At 37.5% G+C, this 17,185-nt stretch overlaps 1 protein-coding gene and 1 long non-coding RNA gene across 2 annotated transcripts in view; one reads left to right on the top strand and one right to left on the bottom strand.

Annotated features, from left to right (window-relative positions):
• The window catches only part of CMSS1 (cms1 ribosomal small subunit homolog), a 222,473-nt gene that overhangs the window by 453 nt on the left and 204,835 nt on the right, over nucleotides 1–17,185 (top strand). The gene's annotated exons all lie outside the window — the stretch shown is intronic.
• Nucleotides 1,314–5,218, bottom strand: LOC121351638. Its single transcript, XR_005954813.1, has 2 exons — nucleotides 4,895–5,218; nucleotides 1,314–3,614 (listed from the first exon to the last, which is right to left on the bottom strand). It is a non-coding gene; the product is annotated as an uncharacterized LOC121351638 (long non-coding RNA).

Here is a 17,185-nt window from a genome sequence, read left to right as displayed (position 1 = left end):
GGCGAGGGGAATGGGGAAGCCTATTGGTTTGAATTCAGAGCTCACCTCTCCCTTGCATTCATTTACCTGCCAAACTGTATTTTCTTCCAAAGAGTTTATTTGATGAAAGACTTTTCGTAATGGATGATTCTTGTGGGTCCCTTCCACCTCATACTATCCTGTGATTGTGTTTGCCATTAGCGGCGTGACCTTAGTTGCAGTTCTGTAAGGCCTAGGAAACAGCAAATCCATAGTAGAGCCTTTGGAGGGAAAAGTGTCTGTGGTACTTGAAAAGCATCCCCCATGTGCTCACTGGCGTGTGTCGCATCACCCTGGCCATGTGTTACTGTAAAAGGGCAGGAGTTACAGTTCTCTTCAGCCACTGCTCCTTGGAGTATGGTGCTGTTACTGATTTGTCTTTTCTGATGGTTATGATACCTGGCTCATCTGCTTGTATTTTTTTCAATGTGTCTTGAAACCTCAAGCTGTAAAACGTTTTCTCTGCTTAAATGCTTACATTTAGTGTGAAAATTTAGGTAGATCTAGGCAACTAGAATGAATTTAGACTTTATCATGCCCTTTTTTATTGATTTTTTTTTAAATTTCGTTTTTAATACAACATTGGTAAGAGCTGGGCATTACTGGGAGTTATCTGCACCTCTGCAAAGACTCCAGTTTTTTGAGTGTCTTGATAATTGGTGCTTATTTCCTGTGAAAAGGTACTTGGAGAATAGTTAGAGAGGAAGCGCCATAAAAGTTGTATGTATGTAATAAAGAGGGCTCACAAGACCTAATTAGGTTTCTGAGCATTTCATTTTTATTTTTAGTCTCATGTGGGTTCCTTAAGCAGTCCCAGTTCCCATGGTAAATGCTCTTCATTAGGAAGTTTTCTTAAGAGCCTACCTGCCCATTCTGCCACCACAGCTTTCATTTGGGGTGCGTGATTAGCAGACTGTTACAATGTTGTCAGCTTTGCTTTAGAAACTGGATACAGAGCAGGACTTTGATTATGAACTTTTGACAGGAGAGATGAACCATCTGACTTGAGGTGTGACTCTGAATGACAGCTTTTCCAGTTATGAAAAACTTGGGATTTTCGCAATAGCATTTTTGAGTTACTAAAAGAATTCAGGTGGAAAATAACCTCTGGAGGTGTCTAACCCAATCCTGTAAACTTTACTCCAGGAACATGCTTTGAGTGTGTTATGAGTAGTGATTACAGGTGAGTGTTGTGCAAACAATGTACTCCGCTGTCTGCAGCCCACCTTTGTAAATTTGTTGGCAGGCTCTTTTTATGGAGCCTGTTGTTGGATGAAGTTGACACAAGCTAACAGTAAACATAAAACATCTGTTACTTTTATTTTGTGTAGCTATTTTTCAGGTAAAACAGGTAAAATGTAGGGTTAATTTGTATGGCATCTTATTGATACTGTAAAATGCTTTAAAATCAGTTGGCATAAAAGAGGAAATCATGGCTCACAATGTATGATGTAGGCAGCAATACAAGAAAATAATTGCACATTAGTGAGCACCTTTGCAAGACTTGGTCAATTTCATTTCTGTGAAAAATGAAGTTTTGTTAGAAAAATATTATCCAACCTCATTTGCTGACCTATTTAAAAATAACATCTCTGCCATAACTGCAGGTACAAAGCAGAATTCAAATGTACTTTTGAAATAATGATCTTTTGCTAGATCCTTTAAAATTAACCTTAGAATAAGCTGTGACCTACAGCATATTCATCAGAATTCAGCTCTCAAAAGTGTTTTAGATTTTAGCCAATTGTAATTAGAACATCATTCATACACTCCACCTAAAGAGTATGAATACACAAAGTAGATATAAATATATATCCTTATGTATGGATATGTAATTCTAAATTTGCTTTTGGCCATGTCATTGGAAGTCATCATTTTAGAGTCCATATTAAAAATTAAAGGTAATTACTCTCACCTTAAGATGTGAATATTTACCCTACTGCAAATGATTTATAGGTGTAAAAAAAGCCTACAAAACCTGAGGCAAAAAAATGCTAAAGGGATTACCCATCTTTGTATCTTGTCACATGACAAAAACTAAAGAGTCTTGCCTAATAACATCTTCAGCAAACCTTTGAGATGAGATTTGAGGAAGGAGCTGTTAGGGATTATTCTCCCCTTAGCAGCGTAGTTTAGTGTTACATATGTCTCACGTCATGCAGGACTTCCTTACCTTCCTTTTTTCCAGTTTGTGTCACAACTTTGTCCAGACTTTCATGTGATTTTTATATTGCATTCAGAATTACAAGGGAAAGGATAAGGAATTCGGAGGAGTTTATTTCGTACTTGTGAAGGACCCCAACTTTCTCCTCTTCCCTCTGTGAACAGCAAAGAGCAATTCTCGCAGCACTATAAATATCCAGATCTTGCCTGTAGCCAGCGTGCCTCATCTCCCAGTCAGTTTGAGGGAGAGGGCTGGACTTCTGTTTTTCAGAAATTCTTCCAGTTTCCTCCTTTTTGGTTACCTCTCCTTGTCTTTCATTCTCCATGCTTTCTGTATTGCCCTTAATCCATAGGAGTGTAGTATCCCCATTTGTCAGTTTTAGATCCTTAAGTAGGATCTACCTATGAGGGGCCTGACTCTCATAGGTAAAAATTAATTGTGTCATTGCAAGAGAGGAGCAAAACTCTTGTATCTCAGCAGCAAAAATAGGTGAGAAATATAATATGGGACCATAGATGATGATTTGGCAGTGTTTGTGGGGTCCTGTATGGGCTCTAAAGCAAAGGATGCTATTGCAGGAATTCTTTTGCCAGGGGTTCTCTTTTCTTTCTTTGTAGTGAAGGGTGCCAGTTAATATAAATTTGTAATGTGTGATTTGTAGCTGTTGAGAAGCAGACTCCTCGTTGTAGTGCATTCAGTGGGAGCACTGTTTGATCAGAGCTGAGGTCTGTTGCTGGACTCTTTTTTTTTTGGCTCGTCAATGACTTGCTGTTCCTTGTAATAGAACTTGGTCAGTACTTGAACATCTTTCTGATAATCATGCCAAGTTGACAGCTGCTTTTTGAAATCTCTGTTTCTTCACATCAATGTGCATTCATTCTGCAGGTTGCAATGGTGTACTTCTGTGAGCTGTGTTGGGATCTGAGCACACACGATACAGACTCTCAGAACTTGACAGCTGAATGAAATGGGAATCCTTTCATTTTTCTTGTGGCAAAGTCATTCTTTAATGTCTGCATATTATCACAGGTGTGTCTTGTAGGATGCAGCTGAAATAATTTTTAAGTAGACTGATATTTTAAAACTTTTAAAAAAGTATTTCTAGAGAATTTCTTGTGAAGCTGTTGAGGAAGGCATAGGTTTCTTGTGGGTTTGCAAAAACAGTCACACAGCAGTGCTGTGTGTTGTACTGTCTCAGTGGTTAAGTTAAACTTTTAGCTGTGAAATGAAGGGGAAAAATTGGGTAACTAAATGCATCAGAATCTCTCCTTGATTCAGCAAAAGGATTGCAGTTCTGGCTGTGGCACTGTGATCACCACCAGCTTTTGCTGTATTTAGGAATTAGGATTTGGCAGTTCTTAAAGAAACACCTATGTGTAAGGAGTTTTTCCATGTATTATCAGTTGAGCCATTTAGACTGTTGGAATGCACTCTGTTAGGGGAAGAAGAATGAGTGAGACATTAATACCAGAGAAATAAATTAATTTTTATATTTTAAAGCAGTAACTAGTGTTAGTTGGTATTACAGGATTCTTGTGTGGGGGTTCCTTGCTGTAGTAGTACTTTGTTAGTCTTTCTTAACATTCTATAGAACAGTGAGAAATTTTCTTGCAGAGCAACAATTGCTATTTTTCAGAAAATTGGAAACAACAAGCATGGAGTCTCTTCTGATGTTTTGGTTTGTGGTTTTTGTTTGAGGGCTTTTGTGTGTGTGTGTGTGTATTGGCTGAAGGAAAACCTTGAATTTTAAGTGTTTTAAAGAAGGTATGCTTTAAGAAAAGCAAAAAGGCAAATTCTCTCATGTATGAACTAGAATTTCTTGTGCAAAAATTCAGTTAAAAAAAAAACAAAAACAAACCTTCACCAGGAGCAATGAATCTGGTTACATATTTTAAGTGAATGTGAGGAGTTGTAAGGAAGGGCAAAATTGTGGAGGAATGCAAGAATAAAGTTGCACTTCTGTGTAAGCCACAACTTACTGTTAAGCTTGATACTAATTTTGATCAGTTCTAAAATACTGTTTAAGTGAACTGAAATCTAAATACTGTAGTCTAGGTGGTGAAAGTTTATATAGCTGATGCAAACAATATCCATCTTGATTCTCACATCTGTTTTCCTGATATAACATCTGCATGAATTGAGTGGAGATAATCACACTAGTGAGGAGAGAGCTACTTATCTTCACATCATGCTTGGCACAGCAAGGAGCTCTGCATTTCTCTAAATTCAATGCATTATACAAGAGCAGATTTTTCCATGCCTTTCTTCATTCCACCCTTAATGTTGAACTTAGGATATCCATACTAAGACACTTCTTGGCTAGACCAAGTTTGAAAACATGACACCTTCTGCAAGCCCTCTTCATATGATTTGACCATGTTTTTGTAAATCTGCTGAGATAACCTTACTGTTATTTGTAGAACATGTCAGAACAGAATTTATCGTAGAAACTTATTTGTGTCTTGTGTTCCTGTACTGTGAGTGGCAAAATCTGGAAATGCATCATAAAAATGGAGCAGAGCATGGTCCCTGCAGACATGCAGTTAACTTTGGCTCCTAAGAGTTTGGCTGTCTTGATGTCCTGTGATTGGTGACTGTTGATGTGCTGACCATGTGGATGATTTCTGATTTTTCTCCAGTTGAAGCAACTGCTGCTGAGATTCAGATGGCTTAAATCCATTTTAATGTCATAGATCACAGAAAAGTATTTACCTTCTCCCTCCACTTTGAAGGCAGGCTTTAGACACCGTCCTTACAATGCGTATCTTTCCAGAAGGACTGTCTTGGAGTGGTTTGTTGAGCTGTCCAGCAGGAATTTTGACAGGTGCTTTGGTTGTGCTTGCAGGCTTTGCTTTGGGGATCCGAGTTGGAATTGAACGATGGAACGTATTGGTAATCTGAAAATAAATGAAGAAAATAAATCATGCATTAGGGAGGAGAAACAAACAGTGTTTTCAGCTTTGTAGTGCTTTTTTCAAGTTGTAAACCTGAATGCACTGCTTTTAGAACTGTTTGTTTAAACTTTCTTTATCTTGTTTGTAATGAGACAGAAACTTTGTATTTAACTTACCCACTTGATTGGGGAATATCAAAGAATCTCAATGGATTGAAACTCAGAGTATAAATAAGAGGGGTTTCCTGTTTGTCAGCTGACTATCAGCCCTAGGTGCTGGGTGAGTGATGCAGTGGAAAGTATTGAGCTGTGTGGGTTCTCTGGTGAATAATCAAAGAACTTCCTCATGCAGAAGCAAATCTTGATTCAGTCCTGAGTAGAGGGCAATACCTCAGTCATACTTTACTGTGAGAGATCATTCTTTGACAGTGACCAGTGTACACAAAATCAATATATTTGTGAGACAGCTCCCCCTCCAGAATTATCGTAGTCATATTTAATTGCAAAAAATGTAAATATGCCCAAAAAAGTTATTATGTGCATGGAAAAGGGGTGAAGAACTATAAAGGCAAGAAATTTGTTTGAAAAGTACCATTATCTGAAATCAGGATTATTAAACATACTGTACTCATGAGAAAAACTTTTTGCATCACAAGCATTTTTATATAACTTTTTCAGTCACGCTAAGGGTAAAAGAACTTCACTTAATGGTTTTTTGGTTTTTTTAAAGACAACAAAATGGAAATTGTGTTCAAATGAGGACAATAGAAAATTGGAATTCTGGTGACTTAATTATGAGTAAGAATGAGCTAGATCAAAACTCTAGTGGCTGTAATGATCTGGCTGGGCAAGTTTAAAAAAATAAAAACAATCACAAATCAAAAGCTTGCCATTTACCTGTAGATAATTATGTATGACAGGGGTTTTCAACAGTATAAAGCTGAACCAACATCAGATCATTGCATGTGTTCAATGTGGAGGAATTTGGGGGAAGTTTGTACATCACAGATGTGCTTAATGGATCATGAGGAAGGACAAAAATCAGCCTGGGCTTAATTGGAGTTTGATAACAAAGAGATAAAATAGTAACAATCTCCCAGAACAGTGTGGTATGTTTCTAGGAGTTCTGAAGGAGATGATTTTTGAAATTGCAGAATCTTTGTTAGTGATGTGCAATCCACCACTGAAATTGTTGGTGATGCTAGAGGGGCGCAATGCCGCTTTAGAGTAAAGCTTCACAGAAGATTCATGAATGTAACTGCTGAACTGATAAAAGTGTAGAAACGTCAGTTAAGTAATAAGCTTGCTCACGTGGTTGCTGATTTTGTGAAGACATCCACATTTCTTGTCAGGGATAATATTCAGGTCTGTTAGTCAGATATTGTTATATAGGTACATGCTATTGGATTGTTTAATGATGAGACCCATGTGGGAGGGAAAGACCTAGGTAAGTTTTAAAAACAACCCTTGATAGTGGTCTCTAACAAAAGAATCTTGTGAAAACAGATTTTGTGTGCAAACTGTGGAAAAACAAGGAAAATTTTCAAGGTTAATAAGTGGCAAATGGATAGGTAGCAGAGCAGTGACCTAGTTTTTAATAGTATAGTGGAGATAGCATCTGAATCTCACAGACACCTCTGATACTCAACGTATTCATAAACTGCACAGGAAGACAGTACTGAAATTATAATATTTGCATATGGTATAACAGGGAGAATATTAGAAGCAAGAGCTGACAGTAACTCATGTTAGTGAGTAAAAAATGTGTGTCAGTTCAGTGTTAACAATTGAAAAATAACATATGTAGGAGTGACATTACAGTACATGTAATGTCATGTACAGTAGTGACATTTATTGTCAGTCAGAACACAGGTCTTGGAATCCCTGTAAATTGTCCTCATTGCTCAGGAACTGACAGTTGATAAAAAGGTAACAGACAAGTTAGGAGTTATTAGGAAAAGAATAGAAGAAAACAAAACCCATCATTTTTTAGTGTGTGAATCCAAACCATCCTACATTGTGAATGTTTTGCTGGGTTTTGTCCGAACAGCTCAAGAAAGGGTATGCCAAAATGCAAAAAAGTGGCAAAGACTATCAATTATGAAATTACTTCCAAGTGAAGATTAATAACATATGTTAAGCCTCTTAAAGATTGGAAAATAGATGGTGGTGAGAAAAATAAACAGCAGAAATGTAACATTATGGTGAATAGGGCAATTTTCTAGTATGCTTGAGGGGGCGTCCACTGAGGGTGGATTAAAGGTATGTGAAAAGCGTTTTCCCTTGTCAATGAACTATGAAACTCATTGGGACAGACAGTTTTTGAGGTGACGATATAAATAGGTTTGGAGAGAATTTGTACTGATTCGGGGCATCGATCAAGGACTGGTAAACACAAAGATGTGTGAAGATTCCAGCCGTAAGGTGCAGGCTGCCAAAGGCTGGATTTTCTACTCTTGTGTGCCTGTACTTAACGTTCACAGGCATTTAACACTGGTCACTCCCAAAGAGGAGATACGTAGTCTGAGTGTCTAAAACCTCTTTCATGCTTTTATTTTTAAAATCAGGATGTTTCAGTTTGTAGCACTTAATTTTTTTTTTTTTTAATGCATTGAGAAAGGAAAGAGTTTGACTTTGAAAGTGAGGAAGGAAAAAGGAGATGCATTTTTCTTTCCCTCTGTTCCTTCAAGATTTTACCTCTAGGTGGCAGCGAAGATTTCCTTTTGTATTGCATCCCAGTGTTTCACTTAAACTCGACTGAAACTCTTTGTTAAAGGCTGAATAAACAAAATCAACATGCATTTTCATAGTAGATTGGAATTTTAGCCTTCATATTGTCAGTCGGAAAGGAAGCAAAAAAAAAAGAATTATCTCTTTGCCCCCAAACCAAAGAGCATTTTGCTTCAATTACTAAAGGTGATGTGTTAAGAAAGGAACTGTTGGAGGCAATAATTGCATTACTGCTATGTGGCTTTCCATGAGTACTGAGTTGGAAGAGTTTGCCTCTGACCATGTGGTATGGCCTGGTAGATGAGGCATGGTACTGAGAATAAAATGCTTGGGTGGGCTATTACTGGCAGTGCTACTGCCGGATGTAATTATAACAATGATAGAAAACGTGTCTGTTTCCCAACTATAGAAAGAATTACGTTAGCCATCATTTGCTAAGTATATTGAGGTGAATAGATAAAAATATTTATGTGAAGTCTTGCATATTAAAGTGAGATTGTATCTCTAAGAGTTGTGTTTGTTTTTTTTGGTTCAGGGTCTTTTTGAGAAGTGTTCCAGTTCAGAGATTCCTTAGGTTAGAAAGTGGTTGGAGTATTGTCTGGAGTTGATTGATCAGCCATGTTAGTACTTCAGGAAGGTATTCATAGGCCCAGATTTTTACCGGTTTGGTGCATCTGACTCTGGTATTCAGTAAGCTTTTATTGAATCAATGAAAAGTTAGGTGTTGAAATATCCCTGTGCTCTGGCCTACAGTTTGCACCACTGTCTAGCTCATTAAAACCACCATTGACAATATGGTGTTCTGAGCCATCAGATTTCATTTCAAACACATTTTTTCTTTGTGATTCAAAACTATGTATTTTGCAGTTCTGAATTGACAGTATTGAATACATCTACATCATTATCATTTAGTGCCTAGAGCTGCATTATACGTGATGGAGACTTGTCAAGGTTTGATCTGCTTACAGTTTGTACTGCTCTCTTTTGCTTGTGTCGCGTTTGATTGTAGCCACAATAACTGACTTGCTCTAACTCCTGGCATAGGCTCAAACTTGAGGATAACAGTTGTATTATGGGGCTGTTTTTTCCTATGCAAATAAACAACTGAACTTGCACTTCAGTGATTGTACCAATCTAACTTCTGATGAAGGCAAGGATTTGACAAACTGCCCATCTAGTTCTCTTCCTCCTCATACTGCACTTAAAAATTGGTTTATTTTTCATCATTTGTGATATAAATTCTAGAGAGGAAGGAATGAATAGATTTAAAGAAAACACTTACTGACACTTAGCTTTTTGAATTCAATTATGCCTGTACCTAGATCAACGCCTAAACTTTATTTATTCTCTAAAACTTGTACTTGATAAATTACGAATCTCGGATAAGAGTTTTAAACAGAACATTTTGGGTCGGTTGACTAGATCAGTGCTTAACCTGCTGTAAGATGTATGCATAAGGAGGGAATGGTACTATGTGGGAGTTGTCTGGAAAGCACTTGGAAGTAACCATATATAAAATTCTGCCATGGTTTACTTGTATGTGCACTGAAAATACTTGTACAATACTCCTAGATCCTTCTCTGCTGCTTAGTGTAGAGGCATGTGAGCAGATACATTGGCCATAGCAGGCTTCTATCTCCAGATGTCTGGTTTGGTTTTTAGACAGACCTGAATGACTGAAAACCCCTTATATATAGATTTTGGTGGGCCTTTTCAATTGGATTTTTAACTATGTATGGGAAATCTGTGTGCACACCATTAATTACTTCAGTTCTCTTCAAATGTATGCATCCTTTCTACTGCTCATTTTCTCCTTCAAGATGAATGTTTTTAGTCTTTCTCATCCTTTTTTCAACTCTCATTTGTATTCTGAATTTGCTGGCTTTGTGTTCATCATTGCTGTTTAGCTATGTCTCTTGAGTTCCCATCTGTAGGCCACTTTTTATATCTGCTATCTTTCTAACTCAGAGAAGAGAAGAGGAAAAAAAGATGTGTTTGTTCTTCAAAAAACAAGCTGACCTGCCTCTCATGGTCTGGAGATCCCTTGTGAGTTCCCATTAACGCTCTTGAAACACCTCCAGAAACAAAATGTTGCCCAGGAGTGACCTGAGTAGTTACGCAGTTTTTCTTTACTTAATGTGTCTAAGTAAACATCAGCAAATAATTACTGCAACAACAATGACAACCCCAAAAGCATTAAACTGACCACTTTTAAATTAGATTATGTGGTATGTCTGTAAGTATAATAGCACCATATTGGTTCAAGGCATTAGGCTTGGAAAATAACAGTGCTTAGTTGGAGAAATGAACGGTTAAAGCTAATTTGCAAGGCAAGCAATGATCTAAGAATCAAGAAGGCTGCATTTTAATTTCATTTTTAAATTAACTCCTGAAGTAGACATCAGTTGCCTGTAATAGGAATTGGCAGGAGAAAGCATGCTAGAGTGAGAACTCTACACAGGGACTATGTTTGTTGTCTTGGGAAATGACAGTGGGTACTTCAGGGATGGTGACAAACACTAGCACAGGTGACAATTGAGAAATTTTCACATTAATGTGAAAATGGCCCTTCTAATTCCAAGAAGACAATGGAGAAATCATGCTCTGAAATATCAGGGTCCATACCCACCTTTTTTTCTCCTCCATTGGGAACAGAGGCAGCTTATTTATATGGGCCAGCTTTTAACACAATGCAATGCTTGCTTTAGGGAGTGGGCTAAGGCAAGTGTGTGTGGGAGTGTCAAGGAGAGAAAATATTTATGTTTCCATGCTGTTGAAGTAGTTCTGCTTTTGGTCCTAATCCCTTCCTTTTCCTTCTGAAAGTACGATGTGTGCTTTGCTTCCTGTTTGAACTTTATTCATTTAAATGGGTAGAGCGTGTAGTATTTATGCTGTAAGTTTTCTTTTTTTTTTTTTTTTTTGATGTCATTGTAGCACTTGATCTAGGAGAAATAACTTTAGATAAGTTTCTTTCTCACTGCTTAAATTTTTAGTTTAAGGAATTTGAGTGAGTATTATTTGCAGCATTAGTGAAAGTGTCCAGGGGATGGTGCTGAAGATCCTTTACTCAGAAGTCCATGTCCGTATGTGCACAAGCGTGCCTCTTGCCAGACTTAAGTTTGTTCGTGAATAATTGAATGCAGTCAGAATGAAAGCCAGGTCTGCAAGTGAGAATGAGTTAAGATTAAGTGATAAACTTGAATATTCCCTTTGGTCTCCAAGCCAGAAAGCTTTGGCTGAAATTTCTGCTTAGGCATCCTCAACTGCACAGAGCATTTAGATACTTCCTTTTCTGTACTTTTCTTTCGCCAGATCCTGGCATTTGTTTTCTAGGAATCCAAAGTGAGAAGTCTCAGTTGCTCTGAATTCCCTTTCATGCAGCACACCTGTGTGTGTGACTATACTGAGATGTGTGAGCAGGAGCCGTGTCATCCTTACTCTCACTATCTCACTTAGGGTGAGACCTATGCCAGGCTGGTGTCTGGCATGGCTCACTGCATTGTGACACCACCATAAACAGCTCAGCAGAGGGGAAATGACTCCTCAATAATCTAGAGTCGTAGTACTTGAGCTATTAAGTGGAAGAGCAATTTGGTTTGTTTAATCTGGAGAAAACAAAACTGAGAAGCAATGTGATAATTGTCTTCTAATATGTGTTGCAGAGAAAATAATTTTCAAAGTCCAGTGGGGAGACAGGAAAGAGAGTACTGGAGTACAATTTCAGCAACATAAATTTCGTTTAGAAATTAGCAAGATTCTTAATGACAAGGGTATTTTCAACCCTGTTCCAGATTCCTGGGTAACTGTAAAACTGGCATTGCAGATGTTTTTTAGAACTATATGAACTAGGTTTTTATTTGGAAGGTTTTAAGTTGTCATAGTGAGGAAATAGGCTCAAAAATATCCTGACATCCTTTTAAAGCTCTATTTTATGTGTCTTCTACTCTTCTGTTGATACTTGCTTTATTACAGCCCTCTTGATTTCAATAATATAGCATATTTGACAGAAAAATCAGTATTAATATTAGAAATTATTTCCATACATATGGCACAATTTACAGTAATGCACTTGAATGTGCTGCTGTGATCTTACTTCCTGAATGCAGAGTTTAGATCTACTTTCTGGTGGTGGGGAAAAGAAGAATGGTTGGAGGCAGAAGCTGTATTTACAGTTCCTGAAATTCTGTTATGTGCCTTGCTTTTCTTGGGACATGTCTTCACTGGCAAGTGTGATGATATTATTTTAAACTTTGGATAACTTAAAGACTCATTTCTAGCAGATAACCGACAAGATGCAGGGATGGGTAAGGTTATGTTGTGGGTTAACTCCAGTAGGACAAGGTGACCTGGGGCTGGGTGATCAGCATCAGCACGCAGCTGGAATGAACAGCTGTTCATTGTTAACCTTCCCTTTGCCCCTTGAAAGCCCAAGGGGTCTCAGGCACCTTGACAGGGCACCTGGGGGACCGCTGCAATTGCAGTTGTGTCCTGCACAGGGGTGTGCTGGCACGGATGTGTTCCTGCAGGTGCTCAGGTGTCAGTGCTGTTGGAGAGAATACAGCCTGGGTGAGACCAGCAGTCCACTTGGTTTAAATCTGCTCTGCCATTTGTTGAGAAAGATTCTTGGCAGTGGAGGATTATTCAGTGCAGACTGGATGCACATAGGGATATTTGTGTTTGGGTATTGAGGCAGTTTGAAAAGGTGTTTGAAACTGCACTTATACACATACATGCCTTTTAATGTGAAAATGTCTTCATTATCAATATTGTCAGTTCAAAAGCTTTGAGTATGTTTTCCCCGTGTTAGCAAATTTTTATGGTGAAAAGGTGAGAGGTTCTGCATGGAGAAGGAAAAAGACCCTCTTGCTTTTACCATCATGGCTTTTTTCTGTCTGTGAGTAGGCTGTTTTTCTCTTGGAAGGCCACATTAAAAGGTGTGTTAATCAGAGTCCTATTTTCAGTATATATATTTTTTTCCTAATATATATAAAATGCTAATTACAACAAAAGACTCTACTTTTTGTCCAGTTTTTTTCAGGACAAAACATGACCTGTAGTGGCTTGAGTATGAGACAATCAAGGATTAAAAAATGTAGGTACTAATCACACTTGAAGCTGCCTTGCTTGGATTTTGCACAAGTCAATAAACTTCTTTCCCAAGAGAGATACAAAATTATTTTAGTGGGACTGCTGAATGTTTGTTGTATATTTGAAGTGCTTTGTGATGTATTGTGTGCTAGATTATATCTCTGCAGACAATGGTGATGGGTCCAGGACTTTGGCAGTGACTGCACTACAAAATGCTCCTTTTTCCTTTTTGCTTGTCGATTCAATTATGCTGATGTAGCTCTTTTATAAAGCTGTGCTGTGAAATAGATCCTGTTTTGTTGAGGTTGTTTGGGGTTTGGTTTGTTTTGTTTAATGAGGATTTGTGGCATATGGCTTTTTGTTTGTGGTTTTGCTTTTGTGTTTTTAAATCCAGGTTAGTTTCTTGACCTGGTTCACAGTGCTGCCTTCTGGAAGTGGTGACAGCACAACTGAAAGGGCCATATTTTGTAATTTGGGTTGTGGTAGGGGTGAAAAAGGGGAGAGAGATTCTTTGGCCCATCCCTGTTTGAATACCCTGTGATGTCAGATCACTGCATGGGAAATGAAGAGACATTGATTAAAAGAGGTCTTTTCACTTGAACTCAAAAAACATTTCTCAAGAATACTTTGCTTTTTGGTCAGAAGAGACTCATATTCAGTTGGCAGCTCTGCTATTTGAGGCTTTCTGAGTGCCTGCAGTATGGTGGGTCATTGGATAATGTGCTAGCTGCAGCACAGAGAGAATTCAGCTTCATCTTGGGGCCACTGGCTGCAGATCTGTGAAAACACTTCATGGTGCTTAAATTTTTATGGTTTGCCTTTTTTTTTTGAGCAATTTCCCACTTAAAGTACTTGGTGTTAATTTTAAAACATTTTTATACACCCACTTGTGCTGTATTTAAACCATAAGATAATTTTCTCTTCTGTTTCTTGGTAACATAATGTTTCGGTAGTCTTTCCTTAAGCCTGGAGATTAGGCAGTTGTCAGTTTTTGTTTTGCCTGTCTCAGTATCTGTCTCCTAGGGACAAAGTCATCCTGCAGATGGTTGCTCCATTTCCATCATCTAACCCTGCAGCGTCCATTGAATCTTATTCAGAAAATAGTGCTGTACAATTCTGTTTCTGATTATTTTTTCCCTAGTGTGGGGAGCACGCCTTCCTAATCCTTGCATGAAATGCTTACATACAGATCTTTTTCTTATTACAGCCTTACATACTGTCCCCAGACACCGTATTGGCTATGGGGCTTTGTATCAGGAAGATTAGCAGTCTGCTCCTGTAATTTTTGTCAATTCTTTTTCTTAATTAGTGTCTTGAAGAAGATCTTTAAATAACTTGAAATACTACCTCATAGTTGATGGATGGGCGCTTTGGTCTCAGATTACCACTTGGTATTCTCTTCTTTTTGCTTTTCCTCCTTTTCCCTCCCTCCCCTCATCCATCCTCCCTGTAAGGACAAAAATTGCAAGTATTTCTTCTGAGAAATTTAATCACATATAAAGAATGGCATAAAAATGCTAAACACCAGTGTTGGTGCTGCCTTCTCGTGTCCATTTGATCATTCACTGAAACAAATCCAAAATGGTGAAGGAAAGTAGGCTAGTAATTGCTGTCATTTTTTAATCAGTTAATTCTCCCTTTTGCTGGGAGCTAAACACAAAGGAGAAAGGGTAGATTTTTAGACCTTAGAGATGCTTGCCAAGAGTTTTGGAAAAGAATTGATGTTATGATCTGCTGAAAACCGTTTTTATGCTCTCTTTCACAGCTTAATCCCTCTGATAAATGCTTCTTTTTATGTGACCTTATTTCCCCATAAGATTTAAATGAACCATTACACACCTGTCAGACTTTAGGCTTTTGAGCAACTGCTGAAAGCAAAAGTGTCTCAGCCTCCAAATTAATAGCAGTACTTACCACTTACAGAGTAGTTGAAATCCTAGAAAAGTTGCCTTACTTGTCGTACTTTAATATGATTATGGTTGATGTTTTTTGTTCAGAGTGCTTGAATCAATGTGCAGATAACTTAGTCAAATTTCTCCTTGCTCTGCTGTTTTCTTATTGTCTGCCAAGGAAGCAGGTGGCTATTCCCACTCAGCAAAATGGAAATACTCTGAAATATGGAGTAGTGATCTGAACAAGTCGAGGTTAATTTGTAATTCAATAATTTGCTTCCTTAAGCTATGCTTTCTATGTGCTATTTTAATAATAAAAAATTAATACATTTTTTAATTATTAAAATTAAATAAATAAAATTACAGCTAACTTCTTTCTGTTTAAACAATTAAGTTTCAGCTCTCAGCAAATACATCCAGGTGCTTATTTTCTCTGCTTTTAAATTGATCTTGGCAATTCAAACCGAACAAACCTGTTTCATTGTGCAAACCTTATTTTCAGGCAAAAATAATTATTCAATTTTTTTTTTATCTGTTTGATTGACTGACAAAAATTTTGCTGTGGAGTCAGTTAAATCTACACAGAGTTTGTTTCATCAGCAAGGGAATGTAAGCATCCCTTAATGAAGGTGCGTTTTCAGGAAATGTAGCAATTTCATTTCCAGTCAGTGCTGATGCTTCTTACTTAGGAGTTAATGGCCATGAGTGGCTGCTTCCTTTGTCTTTTGTTAATTAGACAGTTATTGATAAATCATTATGAGTGTAAGACAGGGAATGAAGTACTTTCCTGTCAAATGATTATACTTATAAATGGTGTGAACTTTCATCTAGGTTTTGTATTCAAATCTTACCTTTAAAGACTGGACTTCCTTATTCATAATAGCTTGGTAACTGTCCAAAGGACTGTGTGTGCTTATTGCTATGCCCTTATTTGTACTTTTCTTTTATAAGATATTCTAATAGATGGCCAGGTGGTTAATGATCAACACACTTCTGTGTATTTTTGAAGGGAGATCTGAATTTTTTTTCCTACACGCTTTTTAGTTCTAGCTGAAGAAAAATTTAGGGTCTCTGGAGGACAAGCATTAGTCTTTTAATTTTTGGAGAATTTGGTGTCTGTTATTATGCTGGCATGTGACTACTTCAGACACAGTTATTCAGTACCATGCTTGTAATGTGTTCCTGCAGAGATCTTAGGTATAGATCAGCCGGGTATGCAGTATCCTAAAGAACAGAAGTGCAGAGAATGTATTTTGAAGGTACTGATTTTTGGGCTCTTAACTGAGCCCTGCAGTTAAGAATGCGCAGCCTGAATGTAATTAGGTAACTTGCTCGTATAATTAATATGCTCTAAAAATTTTATGATTTTGCTTTGCCTGAGTTCTGGCTGCAGAACAACAGCAGTTCTGGCTGCTGTCTTCAACAGCAACTTTCCCTGAAGTAGGTGTGAGTCAAAGTTTGCTTTGCAGAATAAGACTATATACTCTTTCTGACCCAGGTCTTGGTCAGAGCTCACTTGTGCAGCCATGGAGATAGAGTGAGACAAAACAAGGAAGAAGGACCTTTTATGAAGCCTAGTAACTTCAGATTATGTAAGCTGGGGTTGTGCAGTTCCACACACAATTTCTCTTTTTGAAATTGCCATTATTCAACTCCAATACATATGTTGTTATCCATTTCTATCACATATATAATTTAATTTTTTTTTCTTCCCACTGTTTACTGAAAAAAGTGTATATGGGCAGTGGACTTCGCTTTTCAATAGAAACTGTTCTAAAAGTAGTTATTATCTACAGTTATAAACATTTAATTTCCTGTCAATCAAAAGGACTTAAAATGATAGAAGTTCCCTTGTTATGTGATATCATAGGCCAAGGTTCTTTGCTGAATCCGTTGCTAAGTTATACTGCAGAAATATTTTTTCCTCTGGGGAATATAGGCACAATAAAGATAAGGATTTAGTGAATAGGGACTTTCTGCCTACTTGCAAACTTCCTTGTTGATAAGAAGGTTGCAATTTTTAATTTTTTAAAAATAATACATACTACCACCACCCCCCGAAAGCATCAAATTTATGGGCATTTAGAATATAACTTTTTTAGAATAAAAGAATAGAATAGAATATTTTAGAATATTATTCTAAAAAAATACAATAGAACTTTTTAGAATAAGAACAATTGTTACAATTTAGATTTGGAGTGTACAGAAAAAGATTTTGAATGTGCATTCCAGATCTTCTGGACTGATTTACGTTGTATGCGAAGCTCTTCCACCGCTAGCAATATTTCACGGGAAATTGACTGTTTGGCACATTACATTTCTGTGCTTTTCCTAGGCACAAATACTGTAATTCTCACTGAAATACCTTAACCTGCTTTGTCAATTCTGTATGGCACTCCT

Source organism: Pyrgilauda ruficollis, unplaced genomic scaffold (assembly GCF_017590135.1).
Source record: "Pyrgilauda ruficollis isolate IOZ18807 unplaced genomic scaffold, ASM1759013v1 scaffold17, whole genome shotgun sequence".
Taxonomy (NCBI): Eukaryota; Metazoa; Chordata; class Aves; order Passeriformes; family Passeridae; genus Pyrgilauda; species Pyrgilauda ruficollis.
The sequence above is the reverse complement of the archived record's forward strand: the minus strand, read 5'-3'. Positions and strand labels throughout refer to the sequence as shown.